Genomic DNA, 17,158 nt, shown 5'->3' with positions numbered 1-17,158 from the left:
ACCGGCTGAGGGTCACGTATCACGTGGCGGAGTAGGATCTCATCACGCAGCAAATTGGTCGCTGATCATGCAGTTGACAGTTGCTGATAGAGTGGCTGACAGGAGCTGATCAAGCGGCTGAAAGGTGCTGATAAAGTCTTTGACAGATGCTGATCTGGCGGCTGATAATCGCTGATCAAGCGGCTGACAGTACTTCTCAATCGGCTGTCAGGCACATATTGCACGGCTGACTAGGCACTGATCGCGGGGTTGAATAGGAACAGATCAGCGGCTGAGGCGATGATCGCATGGCTCAGTAAATACTGATAGCGAAGCTAATTAGGTGTTGATCAAGTGGATTATAGGATCTTGTAAAGCGGCTGACAGGTGCTGATCGCGCCGCTCAATAGGCGCTGATCGAGGGGGTGTTTAGGCGCTGGTCAAGCGTCTGACACTCTCTGATCAAGCAGCCGACAGACTATGATCACGCGGCTGTGTAGGGGCTGTTTCGCGTCTGAGTAGGCATTGATCGCGCAGCTGAGAAGGCACTGATCAGGCGGCTGGAAGGCGCTGTTTAAGCGGCTTACAGGTGCTGATCAAGCAGCTGACAGGTGCTGATCAACTGGCTGACAGTTGCTAATGAAGCGGCTGACAGGTGTTAATCAACATGCTGACAGGTGCTAATCAAGCATCTGATAGGTGCTGATAAAGATGCTGACAGGTGCTGATCAAGCTGCTGACAGGTGCTGATTAGCGGCTGACAGGTGCTCATCAACTGGCTGACAGGTGCTAATCAAGCGGCTGATAGGCCCTGATCAAGAGGCTAACAGGTGCTGAACAACTGGCTGAGAAGTGTTAATTAAGCAGCTGATAGGCGCTGATCAAGCTGCTGAAAGGTGTTGATCAAGCCGCTGACAGGTGCTGATTCATTGGCTTAGAGGTGATGATCAACTGGCTGATATGTGCTGATCAAGCGGCTAACAGTTGCTGATGAACTGGCTCAGAAGTGTTAATTAAGCAGCTGATAGGCGCTGATCAAGCTGCTGAAAGGTGCTGATCAAGCGGCTGACAGGTGCTGATCGGGCGGCTGAGTAGGCGCTGATTGCGGGGCTCAGTATGTGCAGATCTACTGGCTGAGAGATGCAATTCACGCGGCTGAGTAGGCACTCTTCAACCTGCTGACAGGTGCTGATCAAGCGGATGACCGACTGTGATAAAGAGGATGAAAGACTATAATCACGCGGCTGTGTAGGGGCTGATTCGTTGCTGACTAAGTGCTGATCGTGCAGCTGAGAAGGCAATGGTCAAGCAGCTGACAGGCACTGATGAAGCAGTTGGCAGGCGCTGTTTAAGTGGCTTACAGGTGCTGATCAAGCAGCTGAGAGGTGCTTATCAACTCGCTGACAGGTGCTAATCAAGCGGCTATCAGTTGCTGATCAACTGGCTGACAGGGGCTAATCAAGCACTGCTAGGCGCTGATCAATCGGCTGACAGGTACTGGTCAACTGGCTGACAGGTGCTGATCAAGCGGCTGATAGGCGCTGATCAAGCGGCTGACAGGTGATGTTCTAGCGGCTGATAGGTGCTGATCAAGGGTCTGACAGGCGCTGATCAACTGGCTGATAGGTACTATTCAAGTGGCTGATAGGCTCTGATCAAGCTTCTGACAGGTGCTTGTCAAGCGGCTGAGAGGCACTTATCGCGCGGCTGCGTAGGCGCTTTTCAATCACCTGAGTGGGCACTGGTCAAGTGACTGAGAGGCACTGATGAAGTGGTTGACCAGGCGCTGAATGACCAGCAGAGAAGGAAATGATCAAGCGGCTGACAGGCGCTGATCAACCGGCTGAGGGTCACGTATCACGTGGCTGAGTAGGCTCTGATTACGCAGCTAAGCGGGCACTGACCAAGCTGTTGAGAGTTGCTGATACATTGGCTGACAGGTGCTGATAAAGTGGCTGACAGGTACTGATGAAGCTGCTGACACGCGTTTATCAAGCGGCTGACAGGTGCTGATCAAGTGGCTGACAGGTACTTCTCAAGAGACTGACAGGCACTGATCGGGCAGCTGAGTAGGCGCTGATCGTGGGGCTCAGTAGGAGCAGATCAACTGGCTGAGAGATGCTATTTGCGCGGCTGAATAGGCACTGTTCAACCGGCGGACAGGTGCTGATCAAGCAGCTGACAGACACTGATCTCGCGGCTGATTAAGCACTGATAGCGCAGCTCAGTAAGTGTTGATCAAGCGGTTTACAGGTGCTTGTAAAGCGGCTGACAGGCGCTTATCGCTCGGCTGCATAGGCGCTTTTCAATCTGCTGAGTGGGCAGTGGTAAAGCGGCTGACTGACACAGATCAAGTGGTTGACCAGGCGATGAATGAGCAGAAGAGCAGGAAATGATCAAGCGCCTGATAGGAGAAGATCAACCGGCTGAGCGTCACTCACCGCGTGGCTGAGTAGGCTCTGATCATGCAGCAAAATGGGCGCTGATCAAGCGGATGACAGGTGCTGATCAACTGGCTGACAGGTGCTAATCAAGTAGCTGATAGGCCCTGATCAATCTGCTGACAGGTGCTGATCAACTGGCTGACAGCCAGTTGATTAGCATCTGTCAGCCACTTAATCAGCACCTGTAGGCAGCTTGATCATCATCTTTCAGCACCTTTATCAGCACCTATCACCTGCTTGATTAGCACCTGTCAGCCAGTTGATCAGCACCTGTCCGCTGCTTGATCAGCGCCTATCAGCTGCTTGAATAGCACCTGTCAGCCAGTTTATCAGCACCTCTCAGCCAGTTGATCAGCACCTGTAAGCACTGGGTCAGCGCCTGTTAGACGCTTGATCATCGCCTTATCAGCTGCATGATCAGCTCCTACTCAGCCGCTTAATCACAACCTGACAGTCAGTTGATCAGCACCTGTCAGACCACTGATCAGCACCTGTCAGGAGCTTTATCAGCACCTATCAGCTGCTTGATTAGCACCTGTCAGCATGTTGATCAACACCTGTCAGCCACTTCATTAGCAATTGTCAGCCAGATGATCAGCGGCTGTCAGCCGCTTCATTAGCAACTGTCAGCCAGTTGATCAGCACCTCTCAGCCAGTTGATCACCACCTGTAAATCACTGGATCAGCACCTGTCAGCCGCTTGATCAGCACCTTTCAGACGCTTGATCAGCGCCTATCAGCCGCTTGATCAGCACCTGTGAGCCGCTTGATGAGCGCCTATCAGCAGCTTGATTAGCACCTGTCAGCAGTTGACCAGCACCTGTCAGCCGCTTGATCAGCGCCTGTCAGCTGCTTGATCAGTGATTATCAGCCGCTAGATCAACATCTGTCAACGACTATCAGCACCTGTCAGCCGCTTGATCAGCGCCTGTCAGCCGCTTGATCAGTGATTATCATCCGCTAGATGAACATCTGTCAACGACTCTCAGCACCTGTCAGCAGCTTGATCAGCGCCTGTCAGCCACTTTATCATCCCCTAATCAGCTATGCGATCAGCGCCTTCTCAACCGCTTGATCAGTAACTGTCAGCCACTTTATCAGCACCTGTCAACTACTTCATCAGCGACCACTTTGCTGCGTGATCAGATCCTACTCAGCCTCGTGATCAGTGACCCTCAGCCGGTTGATCAGCGCCTGTCAGCCGCTTGAGAAGTACCTGTCAGCCAGTTGATCAGCACCTCTAAGCCAGTTGTTCAGCACCTGTAAGCCACTGGATCTGCACCTGTCAGCTGCTTGATCAGCACCTTTAAGCAGCTTGATCAGAACCTATCAGCTGCTTAATTAACACTTCTCAGCCAGTTGATCAGCACCTGTTAGCCGCTTGATCAGCGCCTATCATCCGCTTGATTAGCACCTGTCAGCCGCTTAATCAGCACCTTCAGCAGCTTGATCAGGGCCTATCAGCCACCTGTCAGCCACTTCATTTGCACCTGTCAGCCACTTTATCAGCAACTGTCAGGCGCTAGGGCAGCCCCTATAAGCAGCTTGATCATTAACTGTCAGCCACATTATCAGCACCTTTTAGCCGCTGTATCAGAACCTGTCAACCGCTTGATCAGCACCTGTCAGCAGCTTTATCAGCACCTATCAGCTGCTTGATTAGCACCTGTCAGCATGTTGATCAACACCTGTCAGCCGCTTCATTAGCAACTGTCAGCCAGTTGACCAGCACCTGTCAGCCGCTTGATCAGCGCCTATCAGTGGCTTGATTAGCCCCTGTCAGCCAGTTGATCTGCAATTGTCAGCCGCTTGTTAAGCACCTGTCAGCAGCTTGATCAGCGCTTGACCACTTTCCACTCAGCCGATTGAAAAGCACCGACTCAGCCGCGCGAATAGCATCTTTCAGCCAGTTGATCTGTGCCTACTGAGCCCCGCAGTCAGTGCCTACACAGCCGCCTGATCAGTGCTTGTCAGCCGCTTGACAAGTACCTGTCAGCCTCTTGATCAGCACCTAATCAGCCACGCGATGATCATTTACTCAGCCGCGGTCAGTGACCCTCAGCCGGTTGATCAGCGCCTGTCAGCTGCTTGATCATTTCCTGCTCTGCTGGTCATTCAGTGCCTGGTCAACCACTTCACCAGTGCCTGTCAGTGACTTGACCAGTGCCCACTCAGCTGATTGAAAAGCGCCTACACAGCCGCGCGATAAGTGCCTCTCAGCCGCTTGACAAGCCCCTGTCAGAAGCTTGATCAGGGCCTATCAGCCACTTGAATAGTACCTATCAGCCAGTTGATCAGCACCTGTGAGCCGCTTGATGAGCGCCTATCAGCCGCTTGATCTGCACCTGTCAGCCGCTTGGTGAGAGCCTATCAGCCGCTTGATCAGCGCCTGTTATCCACTTTATCATCGTCTAATCAGCTGCATGATCAGGGCCTGCTCACCAGCTTGATCAGTACCAGTCAGCCAGTTGATCAGCACCTGTCAGCAGCTTGATAAACACGTGTCAGCCTCTTGACCAGCACCTAATCAGCCATGCGATCATCATTTACTCAGTGGCACGATCATCGCCTCAGCCGCTTGATCTGTTTCTACTCAGCCCCGCGATCAGCGCCTACTCAGCCGTGCGATGTGCGCCTGACAGACACTTGAGAAGTACTGTCAGCCACTTTATCAGCGACTATCAGTCGCTTGATCAGCACCTGTCAACGACTTTATCAGCACCTGTCAGCCGCTTGATTAGTGCCCACTCAGCTGATTGATAAACGCATACGCATCCAAGCGATAAGCGCCTGTCAGCCACTTGAGAAGCATCTGTCAGCAACTTGATCAGGACCTATCAGCCAATTGATCAGTACCTGTCAGCCAGTTGATCAGCACCTGTCAGGCGCTAGGGCAGCCCCCATAAGCAGCTTGATCATTAACTGTCAGCCACATTATCAGCACCTGTTAGCCGCTGTATCAGAACCTGTCAACCGCTTGATCAGCATCTGTCAGCAGCTTTATCAGCACCTATCAGCTGCTTGATTAGCACCTGTCAGCATGTTGATCAACACCTGTCAGCCGCTTTATTAGCACCTGTCAGCCAGTTGATCAGCAACTGTCAGCCGCTTGATTAGCACCTGTCAGCCAGTTGATCAGCACCTGTCAGCCGCTTGATCAGCACCTGTAAGCCGATTAAACAGCACCTGCCAGCCGCTTCATCAGTGCCTGTCAGCTGCTGGATCATTGCCTTCTCAGCTGCGGGATCAGCGCCTACTCAGCCACGAATCAGCCCCTACACAGCCCTGTGATCATAGTCTGTCAGCCTCTTTATCAGAGTAGGTTATCTGCTTGATCAGCACTGTCAGCAGGTTGAAGAGTGCCTACTTAGCCGCACGAATTGCATCCCTCAGCCAGTTGATCCGCTCCTACTAAGCCCCGCAATCAGCACCTACTCAGCCAACCGATCAGTGCCTGTCAGCCGCTTGAGAAGTACCTGTCAGCCAGTTGATCAGCACCTCTCAGCCAGTTGATCTCCACCTGTTAGCCATTGGATCAGCACCTCTCAGGCGCTTGATCAGCACCTTTCAGCAGCTTGATCAGTGCCTATCAGCTGCTTAATTAACACTTCTCAGCCAGTTGATCAGCACCTGTCAGCCGCTTGATCAGCAACTGTCAGCAGCTTTATCAGCACCTATCAGCTGCTTGATTAGCACCTGTCAGCATGTTGATCAACACCTGTCAGCCGCTTCATTAGCAACTCTCAGCCAGTAGATCAGCAACTGTAAGCTGCTTGATCAGCATCTGTAAGCCGCTTAAACAGCGCCTGCCAGCCACTTCTTCAGTGCCTGTCAGCCGCTTGATCAGTGCCTTCTCAGCTGCGCAATCAATGCCTACTGAGCCGCGAATCAGCCCCTACACAGCCGCGTGATCATAATCTGTCTGCCGCTTGATCAGAGACTTCAGACGCTTGATTAGCGCCTAATCACCCCCTCCATCAGCGCTTATTGAGCAGCGCAATCACCACCTGTCAGCTGCTTGACAAGCACCTATAAACCACTTGATCAACACATAATTAGATTCACTATCAGTATTTATTGAGCCATGCGATCATCGCCTCAGCCGCATGATCTGTGCCTACTCAGCCCCGCGATCAGTGCCTAATCAGCCATGCGATATGTGCCTGACAGCCGAATGTGAAGTACTGTCAGACGCTTGATCAGCGATCATCAGACGCTAGATCAGCATCTGCAAACGACTTTATCAGCACCTTTCAGCCGCTTTATCAGTGCCTGTCAGCCGCTTGATCAGCGATTATCAGCCGCTAGATCAACATCTGTCAACAACTTTATCAGCACCTGTGAGCTGCTTGATCAGCACCTGTCAGCCGCTTTATCATCGCCTAATCAGCTGCGCGATCATGCCTACTCAACCGCTTGATCAGTACCTGTCAGCCACTTTATCAGCACCTGTCAGCCACTATATCAGCAGCTGTCAACTGCTTGATCAGCGACCACTTTGCTGCGTGATCAGATCCTACTCAGCCACGTGATCAGTGACTCTCAGCCGGTTGATCAGCGCCTGTCAGCCGCTTGATCATTTCCTGCTCTGTTGGTCATTCAACGCCTGGTCAAGCACTTCATCAGTGCCTGTCAGCCACTTGACCAGTGCCCACTCAGCTGATTGAAAAGTGCCTACACAGCCGCGTGATAAGTGACTCTCAGCCGCTTGACAAGCACCTGTCAGAAGCTTGATCAGGGCCAATCTACCACTTGAATAGTACCTGTCATCCAGTTGATCGACACCTGTCAGCCACTTGATCAGGACCTTTCAGCAGCTTTATCAGCACCTATCAGCTGCTTGATTAGCACCTGTCAGCATGTTGATCAACACCTGTCAGCCGCTTCATTAGCAACTGTCAGCCAGTTGATCGGCACCTGTCAGCAGCTTGATAAACGGGTGTCAGCCTCTTGATCAGCAGCTAATCAGACACGCGATGATCATTTACTCAGCCGCGCGATCATCCCCTCAGCCTCTTGATCTGTGCCTACTCAGCCATGTGACTGCGCCTGACAGCCACTTGATCAATGACTCTCAGCCGCTTGATCAGCAACTGTCAACCATTTATCATCACCTGTAAGCCGCTTGATCAGCGCCTGTTAGCCGCTATGTCATCGCCTAATCAGCTGCCTGATCAGCGACTTCTCAGCCGCTTGATCAGTACCAGTCAGCCAGTTGATCATCACCTGTCAGCAGCTTGATCAGCACCTATCAGCTGCTTGGTTAGCAACTGTCAGCCAGTTGATCAGCACGTCTCAGCCAGTTGATCATCACATGTAAGACACTGGATCAGCGCCTGTTAGCAGCCTGATCATCGCCTTATCAGCTGCATGATCAATGCCTACACAGCCGCTTGATCAGTACCTGTCAGCCGCTTGATCAGCACCTGTCAGCAGCTTGATCAGCACCTATCAGATGCCTGATTAGCACCTGTCAGCATGTTGACCAACACCTGACAGCCGCTTCATTAGCAACTGTCAGCCAGTTGATCAGCACCTGTCAGCCACTTCATTTGCACCTGTCAGCCACTTTATCAGCAACTGTCAGGCGCTAGGGCAGCCCCTATAAGCAGCTTGATCATTAACTGTCAGCCACATTATCAGCACCTGTTAGCCGCTGTATCAGAACCTGTCAACCGCTTGACCAGCACCTGTCAGCAGCTTTATCAGCACCTATCACCTGCTTGATTAGCACCTTTCAGCCAGTTGATCAGCACCTGTCAGCTAATTGATCAGCGCCTGTAAGCTGATTAAACAGCGCCTGCCAGCCGCTTTATCAGTGCCTGTCTGCTGCCGGATATTTGCCTTCTCAGCTGCGCGATCAGCGCCTACTCAGCCGCGAATCAGCCCCTCCACAGCCACGTGATCATAGTCTGTCAGCCTCTTTATCAGAGTCAGTCATCCACTTGATCAGCACCTATCTGCAGGTTGAAGAGTGCCTACTCAGCCGCGCGAATTGCATCTCTCACCCAGTTGATCTGCGCCTACTGAGCCCCGCAATGAACGCCTACTCAGCCGCCTGATCAGTGCCTGTCAGCTCCTTGAGAAGTACCTGTCAGCCAGTTGATCAGCACCTCTAAGCCAGTTGATCAGCACCTGTAAGCCACTGGATCAGCTCCTGTCAGCCACTTGATCAGCAACTTTCAGCAGCTTGATCAGCACCTATCAGTTGCTTAATTAACACTTCTCAGCCAGTTGATCAGCACCTGTTAGCCGCTTGATCAGCGCCTATCAGCCGCTTGATTAGCACCTGTCAGCCAGTTGATTAGCACCTGTCAGCCGCTTAATCAGCACCTGTCAGCAGCTTGATCAGCACCTATCAGCCACTTGATTAGCACCTGTCAGCATGTTGATAAATACCTGTCAGCCGCTTCATTAGCAACTGTCAGCCAGTTGATCAGCGCCTGTCAGCTGCTTGATAAGCACCTGTAAACCGCTTATACATCTCCTGCCAGCCGCTTGATCAGTGCCTCTCAGCTGTGCGATCAATGCCTACTCAGCCACAAATCAGCCCCTACACATCCGCGTTATCATAGTTTGTCAGCCGCTTGATCAGAGACTGTCAGACGCTTGATCAGCGCCTAATCACCCCCTCCATCAGCGCCTATTGAGCGGCGCGATCTGCAACTCTCAGCCGCTTGACAAGCACCTAAAAACCTCTTGTTCAACACCTAATTAGCTTTGCTATCAGTATTTACTGTTCCATGGGTTCAAAGCCTCAGCCGCATGATCTGTGCATACTCAGCCCCGCGATCAGTGCCTACTCAGCCGTGCGATATATGCCTGACAGCAGATTGAGAAGTACTCTCAGCCGCTTGATCAGCGATTATCAGCCGCTAGATCAGCATCTGTCAACGACTTTATCAGCACTTTTCAGCCGCTTGATCAGTGCCTTGCAGCTAATTGATCAGCGATTATCAGCCGCTAGATCAACATCTGTCAACGACTTTATCAGCACCTGTAAACCGCTTAAACAGCGCCTGCCAGCCGCTTCATCAGTGCCTGTCAGCTGCTTGATCATTGCCTTCTCAGCTGCGCGATCAGCGTCTACTCAGCCGCGAATCAGCCCCTACACAGCCGCGTGATCATAGTCTGTCAGCCTCTTTATCAGAGCCGGTCATCCGCTTAATCAGCACCTGTCAGCAGGTTGAAGAGTGCCTACTCAGCTGCGCGAATTGCATCTCTCAGCCAGTTGATCTGCGCCTACTGAGCGCGCAATCAGCGCCTACTCAGCTGCCAGATCAGTGCCTGTTGGCCGCTTGATTAGCACCTGTCAGCCAGTTGATCAGCACCCGTCAGCCGCTTGATCAGCACCTGTCAGCAGCTTTATCAGCACCTCTCAGCTTCTTGATTAGCACCTGTCAGCGGCTTGATCAGCGCCTGTCAGCCGCTTGATCAGTGCCTAATCAGGCGGGCAATCAGCGCCTACTCAGCCACTTGATCAGTACCTGATAGCCACATTATCAGCACCTGTCAACCACTTTATCAGCAACAGTCAGTCGCTAGGGCAGCCCCTATAAGCAGCTTGATCATTAACTGTCAGCCACATTATCAGCGCCTGTTAGCCGCTGTATCAGAACCTGTCAACCGCTTGATCAGCACCTGTCAGCTGCTTAATTAACACTTCTCAGCCAGTTGATCAGCACCTGTTAGCCGCTTGATCAGCGCCTATCAGCCGCTTGATTAGCACCTGTCAGCCAGTTGATTAGCACCTCTCAGCCGCTTAATCAGCACCTGTCAGCAGCTTGATCAGCACCTATCAGCCGCTTGATTAGCACCTGTCAGCATGTTGATAAATACCTGTCAGCCGCTTCATTAGCAACTGTCAGCCAGTTGATCAGAGCCTGTCAGCTGCTTGATAAGCACCTGTAAGCCGCTTATACAGCTCCTGCCAGCCGCTTGATCAGTGCCTCTCAGCTGTGCGATCAATGCCTACTCAGCCGCAAATCAGCCCCTACACAGCCGCGTTATCATAGTTTGTCAGCCGCTTGATCAGAGACTGTCAGACGCTTCATCAGCGCCTAATCACCCCTCCATCAGCGCCTATTGAGCGGCGCGATCAGCACCTCTCAGCCGCTTGACAAGCACCTAAAAACCTCTTGTTCAACACCTAATTAGCTTGGCTATCAGTATTTACTGTTCCATGGGTTCAAAGCCTCAGCCGCATGATCTGTGCATACTCAGCCCCGCGATCAGTGCCTACTCAGCCGTGCGATATATGCCTGACAGCAGATTGAGAAGTACTCTCAGCCGCTTGATCAGCGACTATCAGCCGCTAGATCAGCATCTGTCAACGACTTTATCAGCACTTTTCAGCCGCTTGATCAGTGCCTGTCAGCTAATTGATCAGCGATTATCAGCCGCTAGATCAACATCTGTCAACGACTTTATCAGCACCTGTAAGCCGCTTAAACAGCGCCTGCCAGCCGCTTCATCAGTGCCTGTCAGCTGCTTGATCATTGCCTTCTCAGCTGCGCGATCAGCGTCTACTCAGCCGCGAATCAGCCCCTACACAGCCGCGTGATCATAGTCTGTCAGCCTCTTAATCAGAGCCGGTCATCCGCTTAATCAGCACCTGACAGCAGGTTGAAGAGTGCCTACTCAGCTGCGCGAATTGCATCTCTCAGCCAGTTGATCTGCGCCTACTGAGCGCGCAATCAGCGCCTACTCAGCTGCCAGATCAGTGCCTGTTGGCCGCTTGATTAGCACCTGTCAGCCAGTTGATCAGCACCCGTCAGCCGCTTGATCAGCACCTGTCAGCAGCTTTATCAGCACCTATCAGCTTCTTGATTAGCACCTGTCAGCGGCTTGATCAGCGCCTGTCAGCCGCTTGATCAGTGCCTAATCAGGCGGGCAATCAGCGCCTACTCAGCCACTTGATCAGTACCTGATAGCCACATTATCAGCACCTGTCAGCCACTTTATCAGCAACAGTCAGTCGCTAGGGCAGCCCCTATAAGCAGCTTGATCATTAACTGTCAGCCACATTATCAGCGCTGTTAGCCGCTGTATCAGAACCTGTCAACCGCTTGATCAGCACCTGTCAGCAGCTTTATCAGCACCTATCAGCTGCTTGTTTAGCACCTGTCAGCCAGTTGATCAGCACCTGTCAGCACCTTGATCATCGCCTATCAGCCGCTTGATTAGCACCTGTCAGCCAGATGATCAGCACCTGTCAGCAGCTTGAGCAGCGAGTATCAGCTGCTTGATCAGCAACTGTCAGCCAGTTGGTCAGCACCTGTCAGCAGATTGATCAGGGCCTATCAGCCACTTGAATAGTACCTGTCAGCCAGTTGATCGACACCTGTCAGCCGCTTGATCAGGACCTTTCAGCGGCTTTATCAGCACCTATCATCTGCTTGATTAGCACCTGTCAGCATGTTGATCAAGACCTGTCAGCCGCTTCATTAGCCACTGTCAGCCAGTTGATCAGCAACTGTCAGCCGCTTGATTACCACCTGTCAGCTAGCTGATCAGCACCTGTCAGCTGCTTGATCAGCAGCTGTCAGCAGGTTGAAGAGTGCTTACTCAGCCGCGCGAATTGCATCTCTCAGCCAGTTGATCTGCACCTACTGAGCCCCGCAATCAGCGCCTACTCAGACGCCCGATCAGTGCCTGTCAGCCGCTTGAGAAGTACCTGTCAGCCAGTTGATCAGCACCTCTCAGCCAGTTGATCACCACCTGTAAGCCACTGGATCAGCACCTGTCAGCCGCTTGATCAGCACCTATCAGCTGCTTAATTAACACTTCTCAGCCAGTTCATCAGCACCTGTTAGCCGCTTGATCAGCGCCTATCAGCCGCTTGACTAGCACCTGTAAGCCAGTTGATTAGCACCTGTCAGCCGCTTAATCAGCACCTGTCAGCAGCTTGATCAGCACCTGTCAGCAGCTTGATCAGCACCTATCAGCTGCTTGATTAGCACCTGTCAGCATGTTGATGAACACCTGTCAGCCGCTTCGTTAGCAACTGTCAGCCAGTTGATCAGCACCTGTCAGCTGCTTGTTCAGCACCTGTAAGCCGCTTAAACAGCGCCTGCCATCCGCTTGACAAGTGCACTCTCAGCTGTGCGATCAACGCCTACTCAGCCGCAAATCAGCCCCTACACAGCCGCGTGATCATAGTCTGTCAGCCATTTGATCAGAGACTGTCAGACGCTTGATCAGTGCCTAATCACCCCCTCCATCAGCGCCTATTGAGCGGCGCGATCAGCACCTGTCAGCCGCTTGATCAGCGATTATCAGCCGCTAGATCAACATTCGTCAACGACTTTATCAGCACCTGTCAGCCGCTTTATCATCACCTAATCAGCTGCGCTATCAGTGCCTACTCAACCGCTTGATCAGTACCTGTCAGCCACTTTATCAGCACCTGTCAGCCACTATATCAGCACCTGTCAACTGCTTGATCAGCGTCCACTTTGCTGCGTGATCAGATCCTACTCAGCCACGTGATCAGTGACCCTCAGCCGGTTGATCAGCGCCTGTCAGCCGCTTCATCATTTCCTGCTCTGCTGGTCATGCAGCGCCTGGTCAAGCACTTCATCAGTGCCTGTCAGCCACTAGACAAGTGCCCACTCAGCTGATTGAAAAGCACCTACGCAGCCGCGCGATAAGTGCCTCTCAGCCGCTTGACAAGCACCTGTCAGAAGCATGATCAGGGCCTATCAGCCACTTGAAAAGTACCTATCAGCCAGTTGATCAGCACCTGTCTGCCGCTTGATCTGCACCTGTCAGCCGCTTGATGAGCACCTGTCAGCCGCTTGATCAGCGCCTGTTACCCACTTTATCATCGTCTAACCAGCTGCATGATCAGCACCTACTCAACCGCTTGATCAGTACCAGTCAGCCAGTTGATCAGCACCTGTCAGCAGCTTGATAAACGCGTGTCAGCCTCTTGACGAGCACCTAATCAGCCACGCGATCATCATTTACTCAGCCGCACGATCATCACCTCAGCCGCTTGATCTGTGTCTACTCAGCCCCGCGATCAGCGCCTACTCAGCCGTGCGAGGTGCGCCTGACAGACACTTGAGAAGTACTGTCAGCCACTTTATCAGCGACTATCAGTCGCTTGATCAGCACCTGTCAACGACTTTATGAGCACCTCTCAGCCGCTTGATTAGCGCCTGTCAGCTGCTTGACCACTGCCCACTCAGCCCATTGAAAAGCGCCAATGCAGCCGCGCGATAAGCACCAGTCAGCCGCCTGAAAATCACCTGTCAACAGCTATATCAGGGCCTATTAGCCACTTGATTAGCACCTGTCAGCTAGTTGATCAGCACCTGTCAGCCACTTGATCAGCACCTGTCAGCCAATTGAACAGCACCTGTCAGCCAATTGAACAGCACCTGTCAGCACCTTGATCATCGCCTATCAGCCGTGTGATTAGCACCTGTCAGCCAGTTGATCAGCACCTGTCAGCCTCTTGATCAGAACCTGTCAGCAGCTTGATCATCGCCTATCAGCTACTTGATTAGCACTTGTCAACCAGTTGATCAGCACCTGCCTACCGATTGATCAGTGCCTGTCAGCTGCTTGATCATTGCATTCTCAGGTGTGCAAATAGCGCCTATCAGCTGCTTGTTTAGCACCTGTCAGCCAGTTGATCAGCACCTGTCAGCACCTTGATCATCGCCTCTCAGCCGCTTGATTAGCACCTGTCAGCCAGATGATCAGCACCTGCCAGCAAATTGATCAGCGCCTATCAGCTGCTTGGTTAGCAACTGTCAGCCAATTGATCAGCACGTCTCAGCCAGTTGATCATCACCTGTAAGCCACTGGATCAGCGCCTGTTAGCCAGTGCCCACTCAGCTGATTGAAAAGGGCCTACGCAGCCGTGTGATAAGGGCCTCTCAGCCGCTTGACAAGCACCTGTCAGAAGCTTGATCAGGGCTTATCAGCCACTTGAATAGTACCTGTCAGCCAGTTGATCGGCACCTGTCAGCCGCTTGATCAGGACCTTTCAGCAGCTTGATAAACGTGTGTCAGCCTCTTGATCAGCACCTAATCAGCCATGCGATGATCATTTACTCAGCCGCGTGATCATCGCCTCAGCCTCTTGATCTGTGCCTACTCAGCCATGCGATCTGCTCCAGACAGCCACTTGATCAATGACTATCAGCTGCTTGATCAGCTCCTGTCAACTACTTTATCAGCACTACTTTATCAGCACCTGTCAGCCGCTTGATCAGCGCCTGTTAGCCACTTTATCATCGCCTAATCAGCTTCATGATCAGCGCCTACTCAGCCGCTTGATCAGTACCAGTCAGCCAGTTGATCAGCACCTGTCAGCAGCTTGATCAGCGCCTATCAGCTGCTTCATTAGCACCTGTCAGCATGTTGATCAACACCTGTCAACCGCTTTTTTAGCAACTGTCCGCCCGTTGATCAGCAACTGTGAGCCGCTGGATTAGCATCTGTCAGCCAGTTGATCAGCACCTGTCAGCTGCTGGATCATCAACTCTAAGACGCTTAAACACCGCCTGCCAGCCTCTTCATCAGTGCCTGTCAGCTGCTTGATCATTGCCTTCTCAGCTGCGGGATCAGCGCCTACTCAGCCGCGAATCAGCCCCTACACAGCCGAGTGATCATAGTCTGTCAGCCTCTTTATCAGAGTAGGTTATCTGCTTGATCAGCACTGTCAGCAGGTTGAAGAGTGCCTACTTAGCCGCACGAATTGCATCTCTCAGCCAGTTGATCTGCTCCTACTGAGCCACGCAATCAGCACCTACTCAGCCAACCGATCAGTGCCTGTCAGCCGCTTGAGAAGTACCTGTCAGCCAGTTGATCAGCACCTCTCAGCCAGTTGATCTCCACCTGTTAGCCATTGGATCAGCACCTCTCAGGCGCTTGATCAGCACCTTTCAGCAGCTTGATCAGCGCCTATCAGCTGCTTAATTAACACTTCTCAGCCAGTTGATCAGCACCTGTCAGCCGCTTGATCAGCAACTGTCAGCAGCTTTATCAGCACCTATCAGCTGCTTGATTAGCACCTGTCAGCATGTTGATCAACACCTGTCAGCCGCTTCATTAGCAACTCTCAGCCAGTAGATCAGCACCTGTCAGCCGCTTGAACAGCACCTGCCAGCCGCTTGATCAGTGCCTTCTCCGCTGCGCGATCAATGCCTACTCATCCGCAAAACAGCCCCTACACTGCCACGTGATCATAGTCTGTCGGCCGCTTGATCAGAGAGTGTCAGACGCTTGATCAGCGCCTAATCACCCCTCGATCAGCGCCTATTCAGCAGCGCGATCAGCACCTGTCATCCGCTTGACAAGCTCCTATAAACCAGTTGATCAACACCTAATTAGCTTCGCTAACTGTATTTACTGAGCCATGCGATCTTCGCATCAGCCGCATGATCTGTGCCTACTCAACCAGGCGATCAGTGCCTACTCAGCCGTGTGATATGTGCCTGACAGCCGATTGAGAAGTACTGTCAGTCGCTTGATCAGCGATTATCAGCCGCCAGATCAGCATCTGTCAAAGATTTATCAGCACCTTTCAGCCCCTTGATCAGCGCCTGTCAGCCCCTTGATCAGCGATTATTAGCCGCTAGATCAACATCTGTCAACGACTTTACCAGCACCTGTCAGCCGCTTGATCATCGCCTAATCAGCTGCACGATCAGCGCCTACTCAACCGCTTGATCAGTACCTGTCAGCCAGTTTATCAGCACCTGTCAGCCACTCTATCAGCACCTGTCAACTGCTTGATCAGCGACCACTTTGCTGCGTGATCAGATCCAACTCAGCCACATGATCCGTGACCCTCAGCCGGTTGATCAGCGGCTGTCAGCCACTTGATCATTTCCGGCTCTGCTGGTCATTCAGCGCCTGGTCCACCACTTCATCAGTGCCTGTCAGCCACTTGACAAGTGCCCACTCAGCTGATTGAAAAGCACCTACGCAGCCGCGCGATAAGTGCCTCTCAGCCCCTTGACAAGCACCTGTCAGAAGTTTGATCAGGGCCTATCAGCCACTTGAATACTACCTATCAGCCAGTTGATGAGCACCTGTCAGCCCCTTGATCAGTGCCTATCATCCGCTTGATCTGCACCTGTCAGCCGCTTGATGAGCGCCTATCAGCCGCTTGATTAGCCCCTGTCAGCCAGTTGACCAGCACCTGTCAGCCAATATATCAGCAACTCTCAACAGCTTGATCAGTGCCCGCTTAGCTGCGTAATCAGAGCCTACTCAGCCACAGGATCAGTGACCCTCAGGCGGCTGATCAGCGCCTGTCAGCGGCTTGATCATTTCCTGCTCTGATGGTCATTCAGCGCCTGGACAACCACTAGATCAGTGCCTGTCAGCCCCTTGACCAGTGCCCACTCAGCTGATTGATAAACGCATACGCATCCACGCGATAAGCGCCTGTCAGCCACTTGAGAAGCATCTGTCAGCAACTTGATTAGGGCCTATCAGCCACTTGATCAGTACCTGTCAGCCAGTTGATCAGCACCTGTCAGCCACTTCATTTGCACCTGTCAGCCACTTTATCAGCAACTGTCAGGCGCTAGGGCAGCCCCTATAAGCAGCTTGATCATTAACTGTCAGCCACATTATCAGCACCTGTTAGCCGCTGTATCAGAACCTGTCAACCGCTTGATCAGCACCTGTCAGCAGCTTTATCAGCACCTATCAGCTGCTTGATTAGCACCTTCAGCATGTTGATCAACACCTGTCAGCCGCTTCAT

Source organism: Bubalus kerabau, chromosome 9 (assembly GCF_029407905.1).
Source record: "Bubalus kerabau isolate K-KA32 ecotype Philippines breed swamp buffalo chromosome 9, PCC_UOA_SB_1v2, whole genome shotgun sequence".
Classification (NCBI taxonomy): Eukaryota; Metazoa; Chordata; class Mammalia; order Artiodactyla; family Bovidae; genus Bubalus; species Bubalus kerabau.
The sequence above is the reverse complement of the archived record's forward strand: the minus strand, read 5'-3'. Positions refer to the sequence as shown.